The sequence below is a fragment of the Neovison vison genome, chromosome 1, assembly GCF_020171115.1.
Source record: "Neovison vison isolate M4711 chromosome 1, ASM_NN_V1, whole genome shotgun sequence".
Classification (NCBI taxonomy): domain Eukaryota; kingdom Metazoa; phylum Chordata; class Mammalia; order Carnivora; family Mustelidae; genus Neogale; species Neogale vison.
Window position 1 is genome coordinate 226,324,543 of NC_058091.1, and position 25,181 is coordinate 226,349,723.

The 25,181-nt window shown below is 38.9% G+C and overlaps 1 long non-coding RNA gene across 2 annotated transcripts in view; it reads right to left on the reverse strand.

Annotated features, from left to right (window-relative positions):
* LOC122889209 overlaps window positions 1-25,181 on the reverse strand; it is a 96,096-nt gene that overhangs the window by 64,883 nt on the left and 6,032 nt on the right. For both annotated transcript variants that reach the window (XR_006380847.1, XR_006380846.1), the window contains exons 2-3: window positions 11,773-11,884; window positions 11,244-11,285 (exon numbers count right to left, since the gene is read on the reverse strand). This is a non-coding gene — a long non-coding RNA (uncharacterized LOC122889209). The remainder of the gene's footprint in view (window positions 1-11,243; window positions 11,286-11,772; window positions 11,885-25,181) is intronic.

Consider the following 25,181-nt stretch of genomic DNA (forward strand, 5'->3'; position numbering starts at 1 on the left):
TTTCAGACAAAAACTAAGAGAATTAAAATGTGTTCATCAAGCAGAAGGGAAATTACAAAATGTAAAGAGGCATGAAGAGTGAAAAACCAGATCAATATGTAAGTAAACCAAGTCAATACTGATTGCAGAAAACAAGAGAATGATGTTCTGTGGGATTAAAAACAGAAAATTAAAATATATGACAACAATGGTAAATAAATAGGAAGGGTGATAAATGGGATTTAAGTGTTCTCAAGTCTTTGAATTTTCCAGGAAAACATGAAAGTACTAATTTGTCAAGGATACAAGGTATAATCTCCAGGATAACTATAAGAAGGAAAGTAAAGGAATATATGACAAATAAGTGAACAGAAAGAGGATTTTTAAAAAAAGATTATTTATTTATTTATTGAAAGAGATTCAGAGAGAGCTGGAACTGAAGCAGGGGAGTGGGAGAGTAAGAAGCAGGGAGTCCCATGACCTGAGCCGAAGGCAAATGCTTCACCGACTAAGCCACCCAGGTGCCCCCAGAAAGAAGATTGTCTTTAAAAAAATTAAAATTTCGGGGCACCTGGGTGGTTCAGTGGGTTTTAGCCTCTGCCTTCAGCTCAGGTCATGATCCCAGGGTCCTGGGATGGAGTCCCATATAGGGCTCTCTGCTCACTGGGGAGCCTGCTTCCCTTCCTCTCTGCCTACTTGTGATCTCTGTCAAATAAATAAATAAAATCTTCTGAAAAATTAAAATTTTATATAAAGTACATTGTGATATATATTTGAAAATCGCTTTGTTTACTTGTGATGAAATCTTTAATATAAAATTTTAAAAAGATTTTTTAAGAAAGTTTTTTTTTTTGTGAGCTCAAACTCACAACACTGAGATCAAGAGTCACATGGTTTACCCATTGAGCCAGCCAGGTGCCCTATCACTTTTTTCATTTATGATAAAATCTTAGGATAAAGTGTTATTCATACATTTATTTGTTTGGATTGCTATAAACTGTTATCCACTCTTTCACTGATAGACAGCTTCTGAGTTGTTTCCAGGTTTTTGCTGAACAGTGCTGTGATGAAACTTCTTTTGGATTTCTCTTCCTCTATATATTTTAACTTTTTTTTTCCACCTGAAAGAAGAGTGCTGGGTCACAAGTATGTTTTTGTTTTTGTTTTTGTCGTCCAACTTTGGAAGGTAATCCCAATGCATTTTTAATTTTTTTAATCTCATAAGCAACACAAATAAGATTTTGAGTCTACATCTTCTCCACCATTTGGTATTATCAGTCTTTTGTATTTTTGCCTGTAAAATGGCTACATCGTTGTGGTCTTGATTTGCATTTTCCTGCTCACCAATAATTCTGACTATCTCTTTGCATTTATTGATCATATGTAATTTCCTCTTCTGTGAAATACTTCAGATTTCCTGGCTACTTTTTATTAGGTTGTTTGTGGTCTTCTTATTAGGAGTTCATTATATATTCTTGGTATTATTTGTCATTTATACATATTATGAATATCTCCTTAAGATTCCATCTTTTCACTTGCTTTTGATGAGTATAAATTCTTAATATTTTTTAATATTTTTATTTATTTATTTGACAGACAGAGATCACAAGTAGGTGGAGAGGCAGAGAGAGAGGGGGGAAGCAGGCTCCCTGCTGAGCAGACAGCCTGATGTGGGGCTCGATCCCAGGACCCTGGGATCATGACCTGAGCTGAAGGCAGAGGCTTTAACCCACTGAGCCACCCAGGTGTCCCTAAATTCTTAATTTTAATAAGCCCTGAAAAACTTTTTAGTTTTCTCTTAATTTAACAATGGTCTTTTTATAGATTTGCTTTACTTCTTGATGGGCTTGTTCCTAATTTAATCCAAATCCCTCCAAAGTGTCCAGGTTTTCTCTTGAGATGTTCAAATTAGGTAATCCAACAATTTCAACTTCCTGAAGAATTCCTTCCTGGATACTTGTGACATGTTCCATCCTGGACATGTTGCTTTCTAGGCATAGCTGTCACTTTGAGGTCTCCAATCAATCCATCCTACAGACTCTCCTTTTCTTTATGTTTCTTGGATCCTGGGTCTTACTCTTTTTTACTTCACTTCCTTGTTTTTGCGGGACATATCCCCCTGTAACTTCCCAACAAGAGGTGCAAGGGAGATAAATTTTTAGAGATCTCCATTCCGCCCTCATACTTTGGGATGGGAATGGAAATGAAATTGGAAATAATTTTCCTTCAGAAGTTTGAAGACACTGTTTCATTGTCTTACTGCTTCTACTGTTATATTTGGAGGAGTTCAGTGCCATTCTAATTCTTAATTCTGGTATGAAGTCTCTCTTCCCCAACCCTCTGGAGATTGTAGGATTTTCTCTTTTCCCAGTGCTTTGAAATAGGATACAATGTGGATCTATTTTAGACCACTGTGCTGGGCAACCATGCCCAATTCTAAGAAATTTTCTTGAGTTACTGTCTATAATTTCTTGCCCTCCATTTTCTCTGTGTCCTCTTTCTGGAAACTCTATTATTCAGGTATTGAATCTTCTGGATTGGTGGTCTTAATATTTTTTTTCTCTCCTACTTTCTGTATCTTTGTCTTTTTAAAAGATTGTTTATTTATTTATTTGAAAGAGATACAGAGAGAAATGGAACAGAAGCAGGGGGAGTGAGAGAGGGAGAAGCAGGGAGCCCCATGTACTTTCTGACATAAATCCTAAATTCTACCTTCTGCGTTGATCTTCTAGTTCATCTAAACTTGTTCATATCTGCTATCTTCATTTCTAAATGCTCGTTTGTTCTCTGAATTTTTTTTTAAACATAACACCTTGTTCTTCTTTTATGAATGTAACAACTTCTCTTACTTTTTCAACATTCCACTCACTCACAGAGGTTTTCCCTGTTCTTTGGGTATTCCTTGGCTGTTTGCTCAAACCAAAAGCTGTCCACCAGAAAGCAGATTAGTAACTCTGTGCATGTATGTGTAGCTTGTTTACTTAGTCTTCATAATGAAGGCAATCTAGCTGGGCCTATTCCTTGGGAGATTCTCAATGTCAATATCTTAGTTCTATTCCTTGGGGACTTCCTAATGTCAGGATCTTAGTTCTTTTCTCTCCCCCAGAGAAGATTTCTCTTTTTCTGCCAGCTGCCTATTGGTTGACAGCCAGCAGTCTGGGAGCAGAGAAGGTCAGGGGAAGTTGCTGTGCAAAGTGGGAAAGGAATAAAAGAATAATTGCTTCATTAACACACTGACAGAGAAGTCTTAGCCCCATATTCACCCTTGCCTTCCTGAGATACTTGTGTCTTGGGGGACTTTGCAATGTAAATTAGGTTTCTGTTCAGCTTTTCTTATTGCTAGTTTAGGATTGCTTTCTCTAGTCCCCTAAGTCAATAACTATATGCTTTGTAGCCTTCAAAATGTTGACACTGTTGTCTTCCTTCCTGTTCTCTCCTTTATTTTAGGTTCGTGCCTTTAACTGAAATTTAACTTAAGCTTTTTAAAGGACTGTCAGATCAAATCAACAATCATATTGTGAGCACCTATCATGTGCCAAGTTCACAGATTCATCACAACATTAATGGATCATGGGTTTAGGACTGTTATTAAATGCTGAACTAGAATGATAGATGCTTGACAAGTCTTTATTGTTCTCCTTGCAACGACTGGGCTACTTTCTCCAGCTCTGATGTCCTTTGTTTATTCTTTTATCTCTAGGGTACCATTAATTCTTTTTCTCATTTTCTATTGACTGGAAACATCTTTTCTCATCTGAAATTTCCTTTTAGATTTAAGCACATAACCTATTTCTGTGTCTTCTTTCTACATAAAAATGTCTCTTTTACCAATCTAGAATAAATAGAGAGGATTTTAAACTCTGCCTAGTAAGAAACATTACTTCTAATTTGTATTCGAGCTAAAAGCACATCATCCTCCTCACTCTCATTGGGCAGTATCATGACTCTTTCTATGCCACAGACCTGGAAGTAGTGATTCAGACTACTATAGTTAATCATTTTACATGTTAAAATGGATTATTATTTACTGTGGCTTACTATGTAGTAGGAGTTTTCATATGTTTGGCTCTACTGCTTTCTGGAAGCATAGCAGCTAAATTCCAACTCTACCAGTTATTAGCTACATGACTCTGTGTGAATTTTTTGTGTGTATGCTTCATTCCCTCATGCGTAAAATGAAGACAATAATAATGGCACCTCCCTTAAATGACAGCTTTTTCTTTGGTAAAATGAGTACAATAATAGTACTTCCTCCAAAAAATCATTTTGAAGATTAGTTGTCAAGCCCTGAGCACAGCACCTGGTGCATAGTAGGCTTCATGTGTTATTAACAACAGCACTGTAATTATTTCTGTCCTCATCTAACAAATCAGGAAACAGAAGTTCAGAAAAGTTTACTTAATTTGTCTACGGCTGTATAGTTTAGTCAAAAGCAGCGCTGGAATGCTAACTATGGCAATTCTGTTAATATAACACGTTTTTGAGAGTTTGATATACCGTGTGTCCATTAAAAAATGTAGTTCTTTTTAGACTTAAGTGTTTATTAATTGCCAATTATGTACCAGACAACACGGAGTTTAAATGGAATAAAACTGACTCAGTTGGCAGGAACAATTTCACAAGTGAATGAGAACAGAAAGTAGGAAATGTCCACGAAATGGGGTAGTCTGGCACAGCCGTCAAAGCCTGGGAGGGCTGAGGAGGGCATCCACAGGGGGTGGGACCTAGGGAAGGAGGTAGCAGCTGCAACCCTGGGTAGGGTGACAGAAACTAAGGGTGATAAAGCAGGGATTTGCATGGGAAAGTGGGCAACACTGGCAAAGGAGATGGGCTACAACATGGAGGGGAGTTAATAAAATAAATAAATATATTAAAGATAATAGGAGACAGATTGTTCATTGTCAGAGAAGGGGGTTACAAAATATGGACAAAATGAAAACTAAGATGGACTTTGTGGTATTGGAATTATAATTATCAATTACGGGAATTGAGGATAATGATGTAAGTTGTAATCTGTTTAGGAATTAGTAGTTTACAACCTTCCAACAAAGACAAGCCCAAGCCCAGAAGGCTTCAGGGTAAATTCTCATAAACACTTTATGAAGAAATAATAATAATTCTACTCAAACTAGTCTAAAAAGTAGAGGAGGAAATACTTCCAAACTCCTTCTGTTAGGCCAGCATTACAATGACACCAATTATCAAAGATATTCTAGTAAGAGGAAGTTAGAAATGGGGGGTGGGGGTGGGGGTGGGCAGGGTGGTGCAGTCACATGTCCAGCTCTTGGTTTCAGCTCAGGTTGTGATCTCGGAGTCGTTTGAGATCAGGCCCTAGGTTGGGCTGTGCGCTCAGCCAGGAGTCTGCTTCAGATTCTCTCTCTCTTGCCCCTCCCACTCATGTAAAAAAAAGAGAGAGAAGCTTAAAAGCTGATAACCCTCATGAACATAGATAGAAAAATTCTAAACAAAATTTTAGCAAATCAAATCTAACAAAATATTAAAAGGATAGTGCATCATAACCAAGTGGGATTTATCCCAAAAATGAAGGGTTGGCTTAACATTATAAAACCAATCACTGGAATTAATCATGTTAGCAAACTCAAAAAAGAAAAACATGGTCATCTCAACAGATGCAGAAAAAACATTTGACAAAATCCAACCGAGATTCTGCTACCACCTTGTCAAGGGAAGCCTCTGTTGAAAATCAGTTTTATAGGGAGTAAAACAGCAGACAACTGTGTTCTGTTTTTGAGGATATACAAAAATGGACTCATACCCATTATTATTACACACTGCTAGTGTTATGCTCTAACTTTCTATTATGTCTAAACTAAATACATTATGCTATAGTTTAACTCAGTGTTTCCCACTCCATTCCATGAAACATTAGCATCCTTTGAAATTTAAAGCTCTTCCTGTACCTTCAAAATATAATTAACACATTAAAAGTTCTAACTCCAATGAAAAAACCATATTCAATATTTTTTTAATGTGAATTTTGATCATTGCTTTCCTATCAGGGTACATTATTCTATATTTGCTGCTAAAAGGATTTTATTTTGACCCACCCATCTGTTCTTGCTTATATCCTGTATAATTATTCACAGAGACTGAAAAATCAGCAAGGTTACAGCAGTCTGGAACAACGTCACGGAAGGGCAGATGTTCCTGACTTTGGCCTTGTGGCTGAACAGTCTCCTTTAAATACCACCTTCATTATGGCATTCCTCTATTCACAGACCTCCCTAGATACACTATACCACCAACACAGAAACTGGCAACTTTTCTTAACAACTTTCCTAATTCTGTAATTTTAATCTTTGAATTTATTTTTAAAAAGATCTTATTTATTTGAGCAAGAGAGAGCATGACAGAGAGTACAAGCAGGGGGAGGGACAGAGGGAGAAGCAGACTCTTCTACCAAGCAGGGAGCCTGATACAGGACTTGATCCCAGGCCGCTGGGATCATGGCTAGAGTCGAAGACAGATGCTTAACCAACTAAGCCACCCAGGCACCCTTATATCTTTCAATTTCATAAAAGAATCTAAAATGTTTATCCCAGATGAATAAAAACAATAAATTGTCAAAAAAATTTAGAAATCACAAAGAATCAACTAAAGTCACTTTCACTTGACTCATAGGAGCACTTTTTCCCCCCAAGATTTTATTTATTTATTTGACAGAGAGAAAGAGAACAGAAGTAGGCAAAGAGGCAGGTGGGTGGGGGTGGGAAGCAGGCTCCCTGGTGAGCAGAGAGCCTGACGATGCAGGGCTCAATCCCAGGACCCTGAGATCATGACCTGAGCCGAAGGCAGAGGCTTAACCCACTGAGCTACCCAGGCACCCCTCGTAAGAGCACTTTAAGGAGGCTTGTCTCCGTATACCAAGAGAAAGCCAAGGGGTAAAAGTGAAATTTCTACTGGTATTTCCAGGTGCTATAGTCTGAATGCTTGTGTTCTCCCACATTTCATATTTTGAAATCTTAACCCCTAAAAAGACAGTATTGGGAAGTGAGGCCTTTGGGAGGTGAATAGGTCATGAGAGCAGAACTGTATAAATGGGATTAGTGCCCTGATGAGAGACCCACCTTTCTGCCATGTGAGGTGACAGCAAAAAGAAAATTGTTTATGAACTAGGAAGCAGCCCTCACCAGACAGTGAATCTGCCAGACCCTTGATCTTGGACTTCCCAGCCTCTGAAACTGTGAGGAATAAATCTCTGTTGTTTGTAAGTTACCCAGTTTATGATATTTTGTTATAGTAACCTGAACAGACTAAGATACTAACACACTGTTTCATTCCATAAGCATGGAAAACACATTTAAGGGAATTGTGTCCTATGAGAGGTGAATCTATAAAAAAGCTGGGCATCAAGTCATAAACCTACCACAGAAAAACAAAATAAAACGGGAAACCCAGCAGAGCACTTTCCTTTTGTATGCCCAGGGGATTGGTGACTTATTCTTTGTGCAAAGTACTGCACATCTTAGAAGCAAATAGTTTAAATAAGGTAGTAATATATTTAAGAGCACCTTTTGAAAGTAACAATCCCTAAGGAAGACAAGAGAATCTTTTCATTGCGAAAAAGAATTCAAACACATCTGTTATAGCAAAGGGGCAAAATGAATCATGGTGTGGGTAGGATGCTGAATTCACAAGAAGCAGCATTTTCTTCAAGCCTGATCCTGGATAAGTAATTTTTATTTTTATTTATTTATTTATTTATTTATTTTTGACAGACAGAGATCAAAGGCAGAGAGAGAGAGGGAAGCAGGCTCCCCGCTGAGCAGAAAGCCTGATGTGGGGCTCAATCCAAGGACCCTCAGATCATGACCTGAGCTGGATAAGTAATTTTTAAAGTAGAATGCCTTTTTCTTACCACTTGGAATAGTTCTTGGATGAGTTATAAAGTGTTTGTGCTAACTGCATTAGACCAATGGTCATTTCCTATAAACAGAAACAAAATTTCAGCTAACCAAGAATAGTGTGACAAACATTATTTTGACTCTTCCGCTGAGGCTGTAGTACGAAACCCATAAAAACAGGAAGATACTGAAATCAATTTACCATGATCTGACCATACTCGTGAAATCATGACAAGCCCTAAAAGACATATGCTCTGAAGCACATCACAAGTGACACACTTGCATCGTACTGTATTGTGCATTTTGTCTTCCACTTCAAAAGGCAAAGGACCCATATTTCTTTAAAAAATCTCAGAAATACACTAATATTAGTTGTACTTAGGGCTAGTACGAATGCAGTAGGAAAAACTAGGGCAAAAACAGATAATTGCACTGACTCAACCAAACTATTATTTTCTGTTTCAGGAAAGAGGCTTTTAAAACAGAAACAGTTTTAAGTTAAACCAACCTACATTTTAGGAGACTGCCCCTTGTAAATTATACCTATTTATACAAATAATTTCACTCCAAAAAATACTTACTGAGGAAATATATATTTAGCGGGGACTTAACATCTTTTTAGCAGTGCCATGGTCTTCGAGAAGAAATTTAAGCTACATTCTCTGCTCTGCTTCACCCTGTTAATTTTAGAATTCTAGAAATAATACTAGAGGTTGTTTAAAAAAGGAAAATGTTTTCTTTCCTCGATGAAACATACTTACAGACATGAATCTTAAACAAAGGTAAAATCCTGGATACTCTACTTTTTATTTACCTGGGTGGAAGTGGCCATCTCTGTGTCTAGATAGCACTTACCACCTTAAAATAACCGAATTTTTTTTCCTTCATTAAATAACTGGCTCATTAAATTTGCATCTAGAAAAGGACAGTTTAATTGTCCACTGTCACATCACTGATATTTATTAACTAGGACTACATCTGACAGAAATACATGTCCTATGTGCACCAAGAGAGAGCCTAAGAACAGTCATAGCAGCATTATCTGCAGAAGGTCCAAAGTGCAGACAACCCAGAAAACCAACACCACACAATACTACAGAGCAATGAAAATGACCACATGGCAGCTACACTCAACCACAGGGATAACAAACAGAAGAAGCAAGACTAAAAAATATATCAAGTAAGACTTTATTTATAAAAAGTTGCTAAACATGCAACACTGATGTATCTGGTGCATACAGCTGCACACTCAAGCGGTAAAACTATACAGGAAATGATTACCAAAAAAAGGAAAGCTAAAGCTTCCTCAGAGAACAGATGACAAGTGTGGGGAGTAGGTTGTGACTGCCAAGGGACCCACAAGGCTTTTGTCCTGTTGGTCAAATTCTTCCACATTGCAGTTTTTTCACCTGTCGGTGGCAGTTACAAGGGACGCTTCTCACAAACCTTTGCAAACTGTAGATGTCATGTTACCTCTTCTTTTTCTTTTTTTTAATTTTTTTTTTTAGAGATTTTATTTATTTATTTGACAGAGAGAGATGACAAGCAGGCAGAGAGGCAGGCAGAGAGAGAGAGGAGGAAGTAGGCCCCCTGCTGAGCAGAGAGCCCACTGTGGGGCTCGATCCCAGGACCCTGAGATCATGACCTGAGCCGAAGGCAGCAGCCCAACCCACTGAGCCACCCAGGCGCCCCATGTTACCACTTCTTTTTTTTTTTTTTTTTTAAAGATTTTATTTATTTATTTGACAGAGAGAGATCTCAAGTAAGCAGAGAGACAGAGAGAGAGGAGGAAGCAGGCTCCCTGCTGAACAGAAAGCCCGATGCGGGACTCGATTCCAGGACCCTGAGATCATGACCTGAGCCGAAGGCAGCGGCTTAACCCACTGAGCCACCCAGGCGCCCCCATGTTACCACTTCTTAAAATAAGAGTATTATGCATCACAGTACAAAATTGTTCTAAAAACCCAGGGGTTGCCACGTTAAATATTAATTACACATGTACGTGTGTATAATATGCACACTAAAACCTACTGGTTTCAAGGGAAAAAAAAGCACAGTGATTCTATCCTAGACTTTTCTTGTTCCTGTTCTCTTCTGCTGAGCAGATAACAAAAGAGCGAAGGAACTTAGAAAATGAAAGAGATAGGGTTTAGAGGTACACCAAAGAATACTATACCCTTTCATTAATTTACTTGAGAATGTAAAAGATTTATGTGCCTTTTGGGGCGCCTGGGTGGCTCAGTGGGTTAAGCCGCTGCCTTCGGCTCAGGTCATGACCTCAGGTCCTGGGATGGAGCCCCGCATCGGACTCTTTGCTCAATGGGGAGTCTGCTTCTCTCTCTCTCTCTCTCTGCCTGCCTCTCTGCCTACTTGTGATCTTTCTCTGTCAAATAAATAAATAAAATCTTAAAAAAAAATTTATGTGCCTTTTGGCTGATGGTGGAATTGCATGTATATTTTTAGTCTCTCCTTTGTCTATTGATATAGCCTGCTGATGCAACTATGCAAAAGTAGCACCTGAGGAAAAATGAGCATCATTCTGTCCTTATAGTTGTGACACAGAAGCAGCTGTCCTTTGATTCACACCTCATGGCCTGCTCCTAAGTTTCCTGCTTCCAACAGTAATGTTGATTCTAATCTTTAGAAAGTCTGCTTCTTTGAAATACAACAAAAAACCTGCACCGAACTAATTCAGCCATGTCTGCCTGTAAGTTATTTAACCTGTGTTTGGCCCAAATAAACCTATTTTTTCCTCCATTCTGCTAAATTAGTTGGGTAATAGATTATTATGTTAGCCTGGAAAAAAAATTGTGAATCTAAATAGTGGTGATACGATGATATCCCCAAAGTTTCCTTCAGCAATGATTGCAATATAAGTCTTGGTTAACAGACTGACATTTTCAAACTCTGATATATCACACAAGAAAGAAAATGGCTGACCAACTGCCCACCTCTATGCTCCAGAATGGATTTCCTAAAGGGCACACAGAAAAATCGATAGGACAACTTTATTCTCCTGCCTGTGATCAGGATACATTCTGTAGCTCTTGGGTAAGTCAAAATCAGTTTTACATTTAAGAATACCTGAATCTGATCTGGGTTCTTAGAAGTTAAACGTCATTTTTTCCAAGTCAATCCCACCAAGTAATGTTGCGGTATAAACAATGCTGAGGGCTATACGGGTCACTCTTGATCTCTACCTAAGGTTTATCTTCAAGCAAATTGTGATCCAAAGCTTGGTAAAATAACCAACAACACTGCTTAAGTCACATGTAGCCAACAGTCTGTCTATTTAATCTAATACTCAGAATCAATGCCTTAAAGGCAAAAGAATTATTTGTCTATCTGCTGGCAAAGACAAACACTGGGAAACTCTCTTCAGACTGGTTCATTACTTACTTCCTTCTGAGTTAATACTTCCTCTCATATGAGGAATACATCCTGCAAGGAGGAAAGGAAAAAGAGCTATAAAGCAATCTTACAATGAAGTTGCATTATTTACCTAAGTAGTATCTACATTATAGTCCATTATATGGCTCAAAAATAGTATGGGTCAAAGCGTATTTCCCAAATATAACTAAATACTATAAGACCATGATACAACAGAGTTATAAACCATAACTCCTGTTCCCCAACATCACTGTTCTATTTGGAGTGATACCGAATTAGAGTCAGTTCCCCAAAACATCACTCACTTTCAGATATAAATTCTAAGACTTATTTCAAAACCAAATCTCATTATGTTGGGATTCATTACCCTTTGGCTTATATAATACCATGGTTGTCCTCACTTAAAATGAAATAAAAACTGACAGTACAGAATATACCTCTTCCTATGGAGCAGAAGAAAACACGCTCTAGGACAAAATGTAAACATCAAACATCAAGAAAGCATCTTAACAGAGGAGGGATAAAAATATAACCTTACATTTGTGAGTAACTGGAATTCAAATTCTGGCCTTCTGATTTCATGGCTGGTGTGCTTTCAATACAACCCAGGTGTCCTTAGCTTCCTTGATAATGATTTATCCAAAATCTTCCTATAGAAAAAAAAGTGATTTTAGAAAGTAACTGCAATAGTTCAGTCTTTTGCTTTTAATGACAAACATGTTCTCATTTATTTTTACCACCTCTCCCAAATGATTCCTTATAGAATAAAATCTGAGAGGGTGCCTGGGTGGCTCAGTCGGTTAAGTATCCAATTCCCGATTTCTGCTCAGGTCATGATATCAGGATGTGAGATCATGTGAGATTGGGGCTTGTGAGATCGAGCCCTGAACTGGGCTCCATACTGGATCCCTCTGTCCCTTCCCCACCTCTCTCTCTCTCTCTCTCTTTCCTACTGTCTAAAAAAATAAAAGTAAAAGTGGAGGGGAAAAACCATGCATTTTCAAAGCAAACTTTTTCTCTGAAGATTTCTCCCTAGCATATGAGGAATTAGAAGATCACAGCCATATGCCTTCTCTTCCTACTGCTCAGCAGCAGTGACCAAGCAGAAAGATAACCGAAGCAAGAATAAGATTTAGAGACTCCAAATAATATTACAGACAATTTTAATTGAACACTAGATCAGAAATTAAGTATAAATGCTTTCCAAATCAAATATGGTTTAAAATTAATTAAATACTTAAGGCAAGAAGCTTACTTGTTAATTCATTAAAGTCAAGATCATACTTATTCAGATAATTTCAACCATCCAGCAGCTTCAACTGCAATTTTATTTTCTTTAATTAATCTCTCTCAAGATACATATAGACATATAGCACAATCATAATTTTATTGGGTTATAATATCACTTTAAAATTTTATAGGGCAGGGCGCCTGGGTGGCTCAGTGGGTTGAGCCGCTGCCTTCGGCTCAGGTCATGATCTCAAGGTCCTGGGATCGAGTCCCGCATCGAGCTCTCTGCTCAGCAGGGAGCCTGCTTCCTCCTCTCTCTCTGCCTGCCTCTCTGCCTACTTGTGACCTCTCTCTGTCAAATAAATAAAATCTTAAAAAAAAAAAAATTTTATAGGGCAGTGTGGTGATTTTTGTACGATTGCGGGATTCTGAGTTTTGATAAAGAATGTCGTTTACCACTGCTGAATAAACAGTTGTTACTGTATTTAAATTAAGCTTCCCTCCATTTTTGGACAGCCAGTGATTGCTTATATAAATAAGTAATGTGCTGTGTATACACCGAAAATAAAATTTTACATGGTTATCTTTGGGCCAAACTGGGTCTCTTAAAGCAAAAATAGACAATTCTCAATCAACGCATACCAACTCTGCATTAGACATTTTTAAAGTTGACTAAGAGAAGGAATTCTAAAACAATTACCCAAAGCATGCAAAAATGTCACCCACGTAGACTAGTTTCATTAAACTAACTGCATAAGAAGCTCTGTCTGAAATGGAATAGAGAAATCTGACACGCAATACTCATGTTATCAGGAAAAAATTAAAACATATCAAAAATAACTTAAAAAGTTGCAATCACCTATTTCATATCTGTGGTTTCTGATTAGTTGAATGTTGCTTTTCAGTGATTGACCTTCCTCATTCAACATCCTTTCTTAGGTTCAAAGTTGTCAAAACTGACAGAGAACTTGGTTGGACAGCATAGAATCCCCCACCAACAGCTAGGAGAGGAGTCTAGGGAGAAGAAACCACAGCGTTTTTTTCTTGCAATTATGAAGTAATAGACTTGTCTAGATCAGTGATTTCCAAGCTTGTCTGCACATTGGAGTCACCTGGGGGAGTCATAACACTATTGATGCCTGTATCCCATCACTAAAAAGTATGATTTAATTGATCTAGGTGTGGCATGAGCTTTGGAAATTTAAAAGATCTCTAGATCATTCTAACATGTAGACAAACTTGGAAAGATAAAATGGCCTATGTTCTTTCATATTCCTATCTTAAAAATTTTTGATGAATTAGGTTCGTGTCTTTTTTAGCGCCCTTCCTTTATCAGTCTCATGCCATTTGGGGAGAATGACCAAAGCACAGCTTGTTCTGGAATACTCTCAAAAGGAGAATAAAAGGAAGAAAAGGATGAATAAGCTAACTTTCATAAAATGTTTCTTCATGACAATAATTACTAGGGTATGGCTTTTTTTTTTTTAAAAATCCAAGGCCTAGAAACTTTGTTCACTAACCTAAAGCCAGACAGAATAATTAGAGAACACTGTCTACAATAATCTGGGGTTTAAATTCATCTGGATTTGTATGATATAGTCCAGCTTTCCACTTTATCAGATGGGGCACAGGCAGCTGCTAGAACAAGGAAGAGGAATAAGGAATTGGGTCTTACACATGAATAAACCTGTGGAGATACTAAGTTCATTAATGTTCTTGTTGGCAGGAATCAGAATGGCTTAGAGGCAGCCAAGTTGAATTACAGGTTTCATTTACCTAAGAGATACATGTTCTGTGGACATAAGCTTTTTTTTTTTTTTTTTGCACCAGCCTCAAGGCAGGCTTGAGATGAAACAAAGTGCAGCCCTTCCTTTCACAGTAAGATTCAGTTGTATTTCCTTGTGGTTTCTCTGTGGGGGTATTTGAGCTGTCTAGATGAGAGAAGAAAGAAAACAGTTTTAAAAGTTCAAAAGTGTCAGTTTATCACTAGCAAATAATGGGCACAACTAAATATCTTTACACCTCAAAAAAAAAAAAAAAAAGTGTCCACAACACATGAAACACATGAGCAGACTGAAACAGGAAAGCACATATCACAATGTCAGGGATTCAAAATAATAACATGTAACTTCATGCTTTAGGGAGACTGAGGTACTGCTCCGTTGCAATTAAAATAAATGAGCAATATGGTCAACTAATATTTGATAAGGAGCCAAGAATACTCAATAGAGAAAAAGACAGTCTTTTCAAGAAATGGTGCTGGGAAAATTGGATGTTCAGATGTAAAAGAATGAAACTGGACCACTACCATACACCACTCACCAAAATTAACTTAAAATGAATCAAAGACATAAATGTGAGACCTGGAGCAGGGGTGGCTAGGAATTAGTTGAAACTCCTAGAAGTAAACACAGGAGTAAAGCATCTTGACATTGATTCGATAATTAATTTTTGAATATGACACCTAAAGCACAAGCAACAAAATAAAAAATAAACAAGTGGGACTACCTCAAATCAAAAAGCTTCTGAAAGGGCAAAGAAACTATTAATAAAGTGAAGAGACAACCTATGGAATTGGAAAAAATATTTGCAAACCATCTAAATGATGATGGGTTAATACCCAAAATATAAAAAAACCTCAAACAACTCAATAGCAAGAAAATCCAATAACCTAATTAAAACATGGGTGAAGGACCTGAACAGGCATTTCTTTCCTTTTAAATGATTTTATTTATTCATTTGAGACAGAGAGAAAGAGATAAGCAAGGGGAAGAGACAGAGGGAGAGGGAGAAGTAGACTCCCCAGTGAGCTAGGAGTCCAACATGGGACTTGATCCTAGCACCCAGAGATCACGACCTGAACTGAAGGCAGATCTGAGCCATACACTAAGTGAAATAAGTCAGTCAGAGAAAGACAAATACTGTATGATCTCAACTTGTAGGTGCAATCTAAAAAGAAAAAAAAAATGGAAAAAGAAATCAGACTTGTGTTTACTAGATGCAGTGGGTGGGGGAGGGTAAGTGGAGGGAGGAGGTCAAAAGGTACAAACTTCCAGTTATAAGTGAGTACAAGGGATGTCGTGTACAACATGATGACTGTAGCTAGTACTGCAGTATGAAAAATAAAAAGTTGTTGAGAGCAAATCCTGTGAGTTCTCATCGGGAGAGAATTTTTAACTTCTTTCTTTCTTTTCTTTTTATTATGTCTATAGAAGATGGATGTTACCTGAACCTATTGTGGTAATCATTTCACAAAATATGTAAATCTAGCCATCCTGCTCTAAGCCTTGAACTTACACTGTGATATATGTCAATCATTTCTCAGTAAACTGGAAAAAATGATCAGATCATTGTAAGGATATGGGGATGTCACCATCCAAACCCTTTCCACTTCAGGACATAATACAATCTGTCGTCAGCTCAAAACTGTAATTGGGCAAACCAAGACATTCCTAACCTCAGTGGGAAGAGGGGCAAAGGAACCTAAGGAGAGGAGTGTGCTGTGAGCGAACTGTAGGTCGTGGACACAAACGGTGAAAAGTAGTTTACACAGAACAATTTTAAAGATTTCTTTGGTTTAGTGAAATAGAAAACTTTCTGTAAGTCCATATAGCTATTCTGAAGATCATTCCTGTCTTAGTGAGGGCTGATTGTACCAAAACACATGGAGACAGGACAGAACCTATGTTCTTGATTATTTCCAAATATGTAAAATCCCCAAGATGTGCTCTTTTGGCATGTGACATGGCAATTTGTTTGTTTGTTTTTTTTTCTTTTTCTTTTTTTAAATTTCTATTTCTTTTCAGTGTTGGTAATTTGGCTTTCATTTCTAGTGCCAACTGCAACCAGTTGTTTCTTTTGAAGCTTTAAACTTAGGTCCAACACCGAACTGTTCATTTCCTTCTGTCTTCTGCTTTTGCTTCCCCCATATCTGTTGCCAAAGTTAGGCTACCACCCACACAACTGCCAACCCAGAACCCAGGAGTCATCACGGGTTCCTCCCTTTGCATTTCAGTGCATGCTTCCCAGTCTTACACATTACGTATCCTAGTTAGCAAATTAATCCTCCCCTCTCCTCTTCATCCCTTCCACCACCACTACAGGTCATGTCATCATCCTAACTGGTTTCCATAACCCTAATTTCGTGTTCTGTCAACACTCCCACTACCTTTCTGGATATTTCTGGCCCTATTACTCAAATATGAACATACCACCACCCTGCTTATTCTTGCTTTTTACTCAAATATGAACATACCACCACCCTGCTTATTTGTCCCTTTACTGTTGTACTCCTTTGCCTGCAATGTTTATCCCTCCATGTTCTTACTCTAGCTGACTGGCTTTTACATTTTGCTTCAGAATAACATTTTCTCCCTCAAAACTTTTCTATCAGGCTGTGTTAGGTGTTTCCTCTTTTGTGTTTATATCACCTTGTAAATAACATTATTGGAGCATCTGCCACATTGTCGTTATTGCTTACATGTTTATCTTCTCTTCTGACCTATGAATGAAAAGCAAGCTCTACTTCCCATTCACTATTGCTGCTCCTACACCTGGCACCCAGAGGGGGCTTACTAAATTGATTTATGCTGAATCAGTGATTCTTCATCTGGAATTACCTAGGGAGCTTTTAAAAATACTGAGGCCTGGGTTCATCCCAGACCAATCAAATTGAATTTTGGGGGGTGAAGCCCAGGCACTTATAGTTTTAAAAATCTCCCTAGGTAATTCTAATGTTAGTGGTTGAAAACCACTATGCTAAATCATATATCTGGAAATGCTAGTTAAAGCTGTACCAAGAAAACACAAAGCTTGAGGGTCTTTTGTGATTTATTTTTTCAAGGACACTTTATTACCTCTGGCTGAGTAACAAATGACCCCAACATTTAGCAACTGAAACAACCAACACTTATTGCACAGCTTCTTGTGGTCAGGAATCTGGCACAGTGGGGCACAGGGGTTCTCACAAGGCTGCCTTCATGGTGTCAGCTGGACTGTCGTCATCAAGCCTTGATGGAGGGAGGAAGAGCTTGCAGCCAAGCGCATGCACACAGTTATGGTAGGATTCGGTTCCTCACTGACTGTAGGCTAGAAGCCCTCTCCCATTCCCCTGCCTCTCTGGAGGGTAGCTCACAACATGACAGACTGGCTTCCATTAAAGTGAGCGCGTGAGAGGGCAAGATAGGGTGAGCCAGATGGAAGCCAGAATCTTTCTGTAATCTAACCTTGGAAATGACATCCTATCACTTTTACCAGGTTCTATTAATCAGAAGTATGTTATTAGATCTCGCTGAACTAAATGAGAGGGAATACAACAAGGGTATAGATACCAGCAAGTGGGTATCATTGGGAGCCATCTTAAAAGCTGCCTACTACAGATGTTTAATGATACTTGACTTAAAAATTAACCTACTTTAAAGGAATCTCAACCAGAGTATCTTAACATTAGGGGTATACATATCACTGATTTCTTCGTAAAACCAACTGAACTTGCTTTGACAGAGATGAACCAAAAGTAAGCTGATAGGTGTACTTTTTAATGAATTTATATTTTTTCTTTCATTATCTAAGGACGCATCAATTTAAGGCCATTTAAATAAAATAATGTCAAAGCAAGTCAGCTTGCATAACTCCAACTTTCACATGGCCTTATGAATTAGGTCAATGTGCTTTCCAAAGATTAAAAGTGCCCCTTTCTTTTTCCAAACATTTCCCCAGTTATTCAAGTTCACAAAAAACAGGCCACTTTAAAGATTTAACATATAATTTCTTTTTAGTGAAGGGCAGTCAACAGTAAATCCAAAGGCAAAATACCAAACAAAATAGGCAAATTAATGTACGGACTATGTTAAGCTGAAGAGACTAACCAACTTAATCTGCCATTTTAGAGGAAAAAGCCAGTGTACTGCGTAACATTAAACACTAATCTTAATAACCAAAATTTAAGCCTTCCTCAAAGATACTGTCAATACAAAAGGATCCATTCATCTTTGGACTGCTTATTATTCAATGCTAAGATGGAAAGTTGAAGTTGTTTAATGATATTTACCAAAACTGCACAAGATAGTAAAAGCAAAAAGAAATTGAAGTTAAAGCACAAATGGCTGGCATACTTGAAGTCTGATGTTAACAGCACATTTACCTCAAATCCTAACCTCTTAGTTTATATTTCAACTACAAAATATCACCTCCCCCAAATCAATTAGTTTTTGACGTAGAAAGTGCTAGCCTCAGATTAGGAGTGCTGCATTTAATAACACCTTTTTCCTTCAATCATTTCCTAAAAATATTTGTTAAAATATTAGTAGGTCATAAAACTGGATGTGAGTCTTTAAATATTTATTTATTTATTTATTTTTGGATGTGAGTTTTTTTAAAGCATGTAATTGCTAACACAAGGTTATAAATGATGTCACTGACAAATTGTGCTTTATGAGTGGGCAGAAAAGCTTAAGAACAATCCACTGCAGTTTGCCTTTTAAAAAGACATAAATTGGGGCACCTGGGTGGCTCAGTGGGTTAAAGCCGCTGCCTTCAGCTCAGGTCATGATCCCAGGGTCCTGGGATCGAGCCCTACATCGGGCTCTCTGCTCAGCAGGGAGCCTGCTTATTCCTCTCTCTCTGCCTCCCTCTCTGCCTACTTGTGATCTCTGCCTGTCAAATAAATAAATAAAATCTTTAAAAAAAGAAAAAAGAGATAAATCGTACCATCAAGAGGGAAATCTTTCCTTTCCTTCAGCTGAGGTGCCAATTCTTAGTGCCATGATTATACCTGCTAAGACCTGGTGGATAAGGCCATGATTAGCTACTACTGCCCAACCAACATAAACACTTATGTGTCACCTGTTGAGTTACAGCAGAAATGAAGTTTGAAGCTACTACCCTGGACTGTTGAAGCTCTATGGCCCTTTAAAACCCTGTGGGCCATCCAGGTCTCCTGGCCTACACACACTATTTGGGGCTTTAGTTTGAACTTAATCAATCTTGCTTAAGGGTTGACTTTTCAGCAGCCAAACCAAGAGACTGGAAACAGATGGGTCACCTAAAATCCTGTATTTTTTCCCGCAAAATACTATGAATTAGCAATGCTAAAAACGCCTTCCATGTATTTCAGCTTTGAGCAAATGAGTATATATATTAAAGACAGTGGCACAATTGAGGGTTACAGAAGGGAGGGGAGTGAGGGGATGGGGAAGCCGGGTGATGGGTATTAAGGAGGGCGCGTGGTGTGATGAGCACTGGGTGATATATGCAATTAATGAATCGTTGAACACCACATCAAAAACTAATGATGTACTATATTCTGGGTAACAACATAACAAAAACAAAAAAAGATGGTGGCAGCCAGGAGTCTTTCTACTGAGGAAATTACAAATAAGGAAGAGGGAAAGAACAGAAAGTAGTGATAGACTGCTACTGAAGGTATCAAAATAAACTCAGTTTTTAAAAAAATACTTTACTTATTTATTTGACAGAGATTACAAGTGGGCAGAGAGGCAGGCAGAGAGAGAGAGGGAGAAGCAGGCTCCCCACTGAGCAGAGAGCCCGATGCGGGGCTCGATCCCAGGACCCTGGGATCATGACCTGAGCCGAAGGCAGAGGCTTTAACCCACTGAGCCATCGGGGCACCCTAAAATCATAGTTTTTAACAGGTATAAATACAGCCATTTGTAGGTGTGTCGACTGCTGAGAGGGACTGCAGCCAGTGACACACTAGTAGTGTGAGCAAACCTAGCACTCCAATCTTGGTTCCTGTATTCCATTGTCCATGAAAAGTAAGCAGGGCTCCTTGAAGAAATGACTGACTCCAGGGCTAGGGAGGGAAAGTGTAAGATGCACCTTGAATATCTGATTGTACCAAAAAGAAAGGGCTCAAATTATGTTGAGTATATGACACATCTAAGACTTCTGACATATACACGGAGTATTTCTGGGGCTCTAATGGTCAAATGTGGCACAATTAACAACACCAAAATAAATAAAATTATAGTAATGGATTTAATCTGTTAACTAAGAATCCATGAGGCCATTTGTTAAAAATAAACGAACAGGTTAAAACACTTACTTTATTATAATGGCAACAACTAATAAATTAGATGGAATGATGATTTTAGAAAATCAGTTACTCACTCCAGTAGAGACTTGGAGGAAGGGCAGGTTTAACTGTCCCATGGCCAGGTATTGTCTCTACAGGGCTCAGTGACATGCCAGGAGCTATTTCTCAATAGCCATACAATCACCTGCTGCAGATGGCATGACCTTACTCCCGAATCCCAGGGGCCTGGATTATGATTTTCCCACTGAACTTGCTATACATTCCACACTGCATTTTTTTCCCACCACTGATACCACTAAAGTCTGCTGGATCACAAGGTCCAGGTGTCTGTCAGGGCTGCTTGCACCAAAGCTGCCACCTGGCCCAGGCCCTGGGCCCCACTCAAAGTTGGCAGCCTTCTATGTTTCTTGGTGTAGGAGCCAGCATTATTGCTTGTTGTGGAGTGTCTTGTCTCCAGAAGGAAAAGAGGCCAACAAAATGTTCTACTTCTTTGTGGTAGGGGCTGCACAATCTTTCACTATGGATATATCCTGCATTCCCCTGACAATTAGATCTCCAAACTTTACTCAAGTGACTGGTCTCTCAGTTTCACAGTGTTTATCTCCTATCCTTGGGGGTACATGTATCTCACCAATGTCTTCAGCATAGTAGTCACCTCTTGCTCATCAGTCCAACCACATGATGCTGTCAACAAAATGGACCAGTGTAGTGTCATGAGGGGGGAATCAAGGAGTCCATAATCTTTATATTATGGCTGAAGATGGGAAAGTTAACATAGCTCTGAGGAAAAACTCCATCTAAATGAATAGTGTTGACTGTTCTTTGTGAAGGTGAAGTGTTTGTTTCTGATTCTTTTTTTCTAATTGGAATGGAAAAAAACACAATGCCAAATTAGTGACACACCAGGTATGAGGCCTTCCTAATCTCTTCTAGCAATGAGGGCAGCACAGAACAGCAGTTGTTCTAAGACTTCCTACTTGGTTGGGCGCCTGGGTGGCTCAGTGGGTTGAGCCGATGCCTTCGGCTCAGGTCATGATCTCAGGGTCCTGGGATGGAGTCCCGCATCGGGCTCTCTGCTCGGTGGGGAGCCTGCTTCCCTCTCTCTCTGCCTGCCTCTCCATCTACTTGTGATTTCTCTGTCAAATAAATAAATAATAATAAAATCTTAAAAAAAAAAAAAAAAAGACTTACTACTTGGTTAAGTCAGCAGTAGTCCATAGTAACATAGTAACATAATACAGTTTATTTAGGAGCTGGACTGGTATATTAAAGAAAGAGAACTGGGACCAGCACTCCTGTATCTTTTAAGTCTTTAATGGTGGCACTAATCTTCATTATTCCCCTAAAATACAATAGTATGCCTGACTTACTGTCTTGGGGTGAGCAGTTTCAGAGGGTTCCATTTGGCAACCCCCAATATAACCCCTACTCCACAGACCAGGGACCCAATGTGGCAGTTACTCCAACTGCCACATAAATAAATTCTAATTATGCACTTGGGGCCACTGTGAGACTAACACCTGGTCTTGAGCCAGAACACCTGGTCTGGTAGATGCTCATTTTAACAGGTCGGCTATAATGTTGCTTAAAATTTCCAGATACCAAAATTAACTCAAATCCTATGACTGATAGTCCTCAAAATATTATTACCCTTTCCCTAGTGCAGTCAGTTAGAGACATGGTCTAAGATGGTCTAAGCCATTATGAAGAAATGTCATGTATTTATGTACTTTCTGTGTTGTGGTAGGGTTCTTCTTCCTTGGGACTCATCCACATACTCAGTTCTAGACCTGGAAACTGTGCTTTGCTTTTTCAGGGTCATAGATGTTAATCAGCACCCTCATGGACTGCCCATCTATTTTGCCCACAGGGAGACTATGCACTATTAGAGGACTCTAGAACTCCTTGTGGGTCAAGCTCTTTGGGATGCAAGAATGACCCTGCCAGTTATAATTGTGGCCTTCTAGCTTCTGGCTGTTAAGCAACACCACCTGGCTTCCCTTACTTCAGGGCTCTTATTATTGCCATGGATGTTAATAAGCCAACTCTGTGGCTGCTTCTCTTACCTCCCAGGCTTGCAGAGGACAGCTACCACCAAACTTCCAAGTGATGCTTAAGTCTCTCTCACCAGTGCTCTCTGATGGCCTTGGGTGAATGGTGAGATTCTAGTCCATCTCACGGAATACAATCCTCCAATCGATCATTTGGCTTTATGCAAGTTATCCATTCCAGCATGCCCATTTGCTCAGCCTCTTTATTCCTTCCTCCAGTCTGCCAGTGCAACTCAAACATTTTTCACTTTGCTGAGATTTAACCCAGTAATTGTCTTGGTTATTGGTTGTTATTCGCTTGGCAACTAGTAAAAGAGAAAGGGGGTAGAGACAGAGGGCCACTGCCTTGTGGGCAAAAGGCATCTGCGGTATCTCCAGGAGAACAAACATGCTAGTTTTTACAAAAAGAAGAGCTTCCTTTGCTAGCCCAGAGGGAGGGGCAGGAGAGTCCATCAAGATGGCCCTATCCCTTGATGTGCCTGGGTGACTCATCAGTTGAGTGTCTGACTCTTGATTTCAGCTCAGTTCATGATCTCAGGGTTGTAGGATGGAGCCCTGGTGTTGGGCTCCGTGGGAATGCCTGCTTCTCTCCCTCTTCCTCTCCTTCTGTCCCTCTCCCTGCTCGTGTTCCATCTCTTTCTCTCTCAAATAATGAAACAAATCTTAAAAAAAAAAAAAAAAAAGAGTCCATCCCATATTTAGGACCCTAGATTTCCCCACCTTCACATTAACAGAGCTAAACATTAGCTAAACATTCAAAGCTCAGAAGTCTATGGAGTTCTGTGACATCAACATTGGCTAGTTCTTCAGCATGTACTTCAACCGACTCTGACCTTCTAGGTGATAAAGGCTACCATAGGAGACCTCCAGCTCTAAGTTGTTAACAGCTATTTCTGTTTTCATTCTACAGTACTTATACAACTTAACAGTAATAGTCAACTCTATTCTCTTTGTAGATGTTATTCCTCCCATATTTTTCAAATGCCTGTATATCTACCACAGTTCCCCTTCACTGGGACATTGTCCCGGGCCAATGCTAGTGAAATCTTTAATAATTAATCTGCAGGCTTATGCCAGGGGCAATGAGTGCCCCACCTACCAATCACGGTGGCCTCTTTGAGCAAGAAATGGATGAACCATTTCTAAATCTCAATTTTACCATCCCAGAGCCAAGATGGAATTAAATGTATAAGTTTGTTGTTGTTTTTTTTTAAATTGAGGGAAGTATCTGTGAGAGGAAATAGGGAGGGAGCCAGAGAGACTGGGTGAACTGTCATACAATGATGCAAGTCTGACCCTAAATCAAAGAGAGGGAAGGGTAGGTTGGGTGGAAGTGTTCTAGATGGCCATGTAGCCTAAGGAAGGCTTGGCAAGGCAATGGAGGAGTCCTTGAACTCCAGCAGGCCATCAGGGAAGTCTTGTGTCTGCCAAAAACAGGCCCTAGTCTCTGCCATGCTTAGTGAGCTGCAAAAGAAACAAAGTCTTGGCACAAACATAGTGACGGATTTCAGAGCACAGCAGCTGGGGTCCTTGGTCAATTAATTAAGCTTCTTGTAGTGGGGGTCTGTGAGGCACATTCTCACAGTAGTCTCATCATCCTACCAAGAGGGAGAACTGGAATTCAAATTCAGTAGTTTAGTTCCAGAGTGTATACTGCAAACACTACACTAAGATGGCATCTCTTAGAGCTGCAGAGGACTGAAATAAATTGTTCTCTATCACGTTGGAAGATTTATATGGAGCAGGACTGGATTGGTAAGAATCATTAGGCTCCTCTAAAGAGTCTGTACTTCATTCAACGGACAATAAAGTGGGGAGAGGGGGCATATTACAGATTAATGTACATGAATATATTCCATATGCATTGCATATACATATGAATAATTTACAGACCCATATGTAGCTTTAGTTTCCTATGATATAAAACGGTTAGCAGACTTGGAAATAGTTGCAACAAACACTGATTCCTGCACTACATATGCGGTAAGATATATTACCCTGCATATATATAAGATGGTCAGAAAGCGTTGACAAATCACTCATGCCATCTAGATGTAAAGATCTGGGGGGAAATGGATTCAGATAAATTCATCTTCCATCACTCGGTATAAGATCTTACTGTGGCACAAAGCTATCAAAAATTCACCTGATTTTTACTACGTTATTAAGAGTTTTGAAAATTATACTCTACCATTTTTTTATGCACAAGCTCTCTTTCCACTTATACTGTGTGTCAAATAGGCATTTATAGGCTAAATGAAGAACATAACCACTATTTATAACATAATTCCCTGGGTATCTGTGTAAGCTCCCAAAAATCAATTTACAGATGAATTCTATAAAATATAACCTTTTATAAAAAGGAGACCACACAATTATTCATTAACTAGTTAGTATTGCAAAAAAGCAGGTAGTCTTAATTCTATTTTATGGACATGGGAACCCAGCACAGAAAGAGTAGATGATTCTTTCACTCCACATCATAAAAACAAATATGAACCTAGAACTAGACGAAATCAGATTCTTACACACCTATATTCACTACTAATACAAGTGTACAGTATAGCCCTGCAATAGAGTATTAAAACCTAGAGATGAAAAGAATCTCAA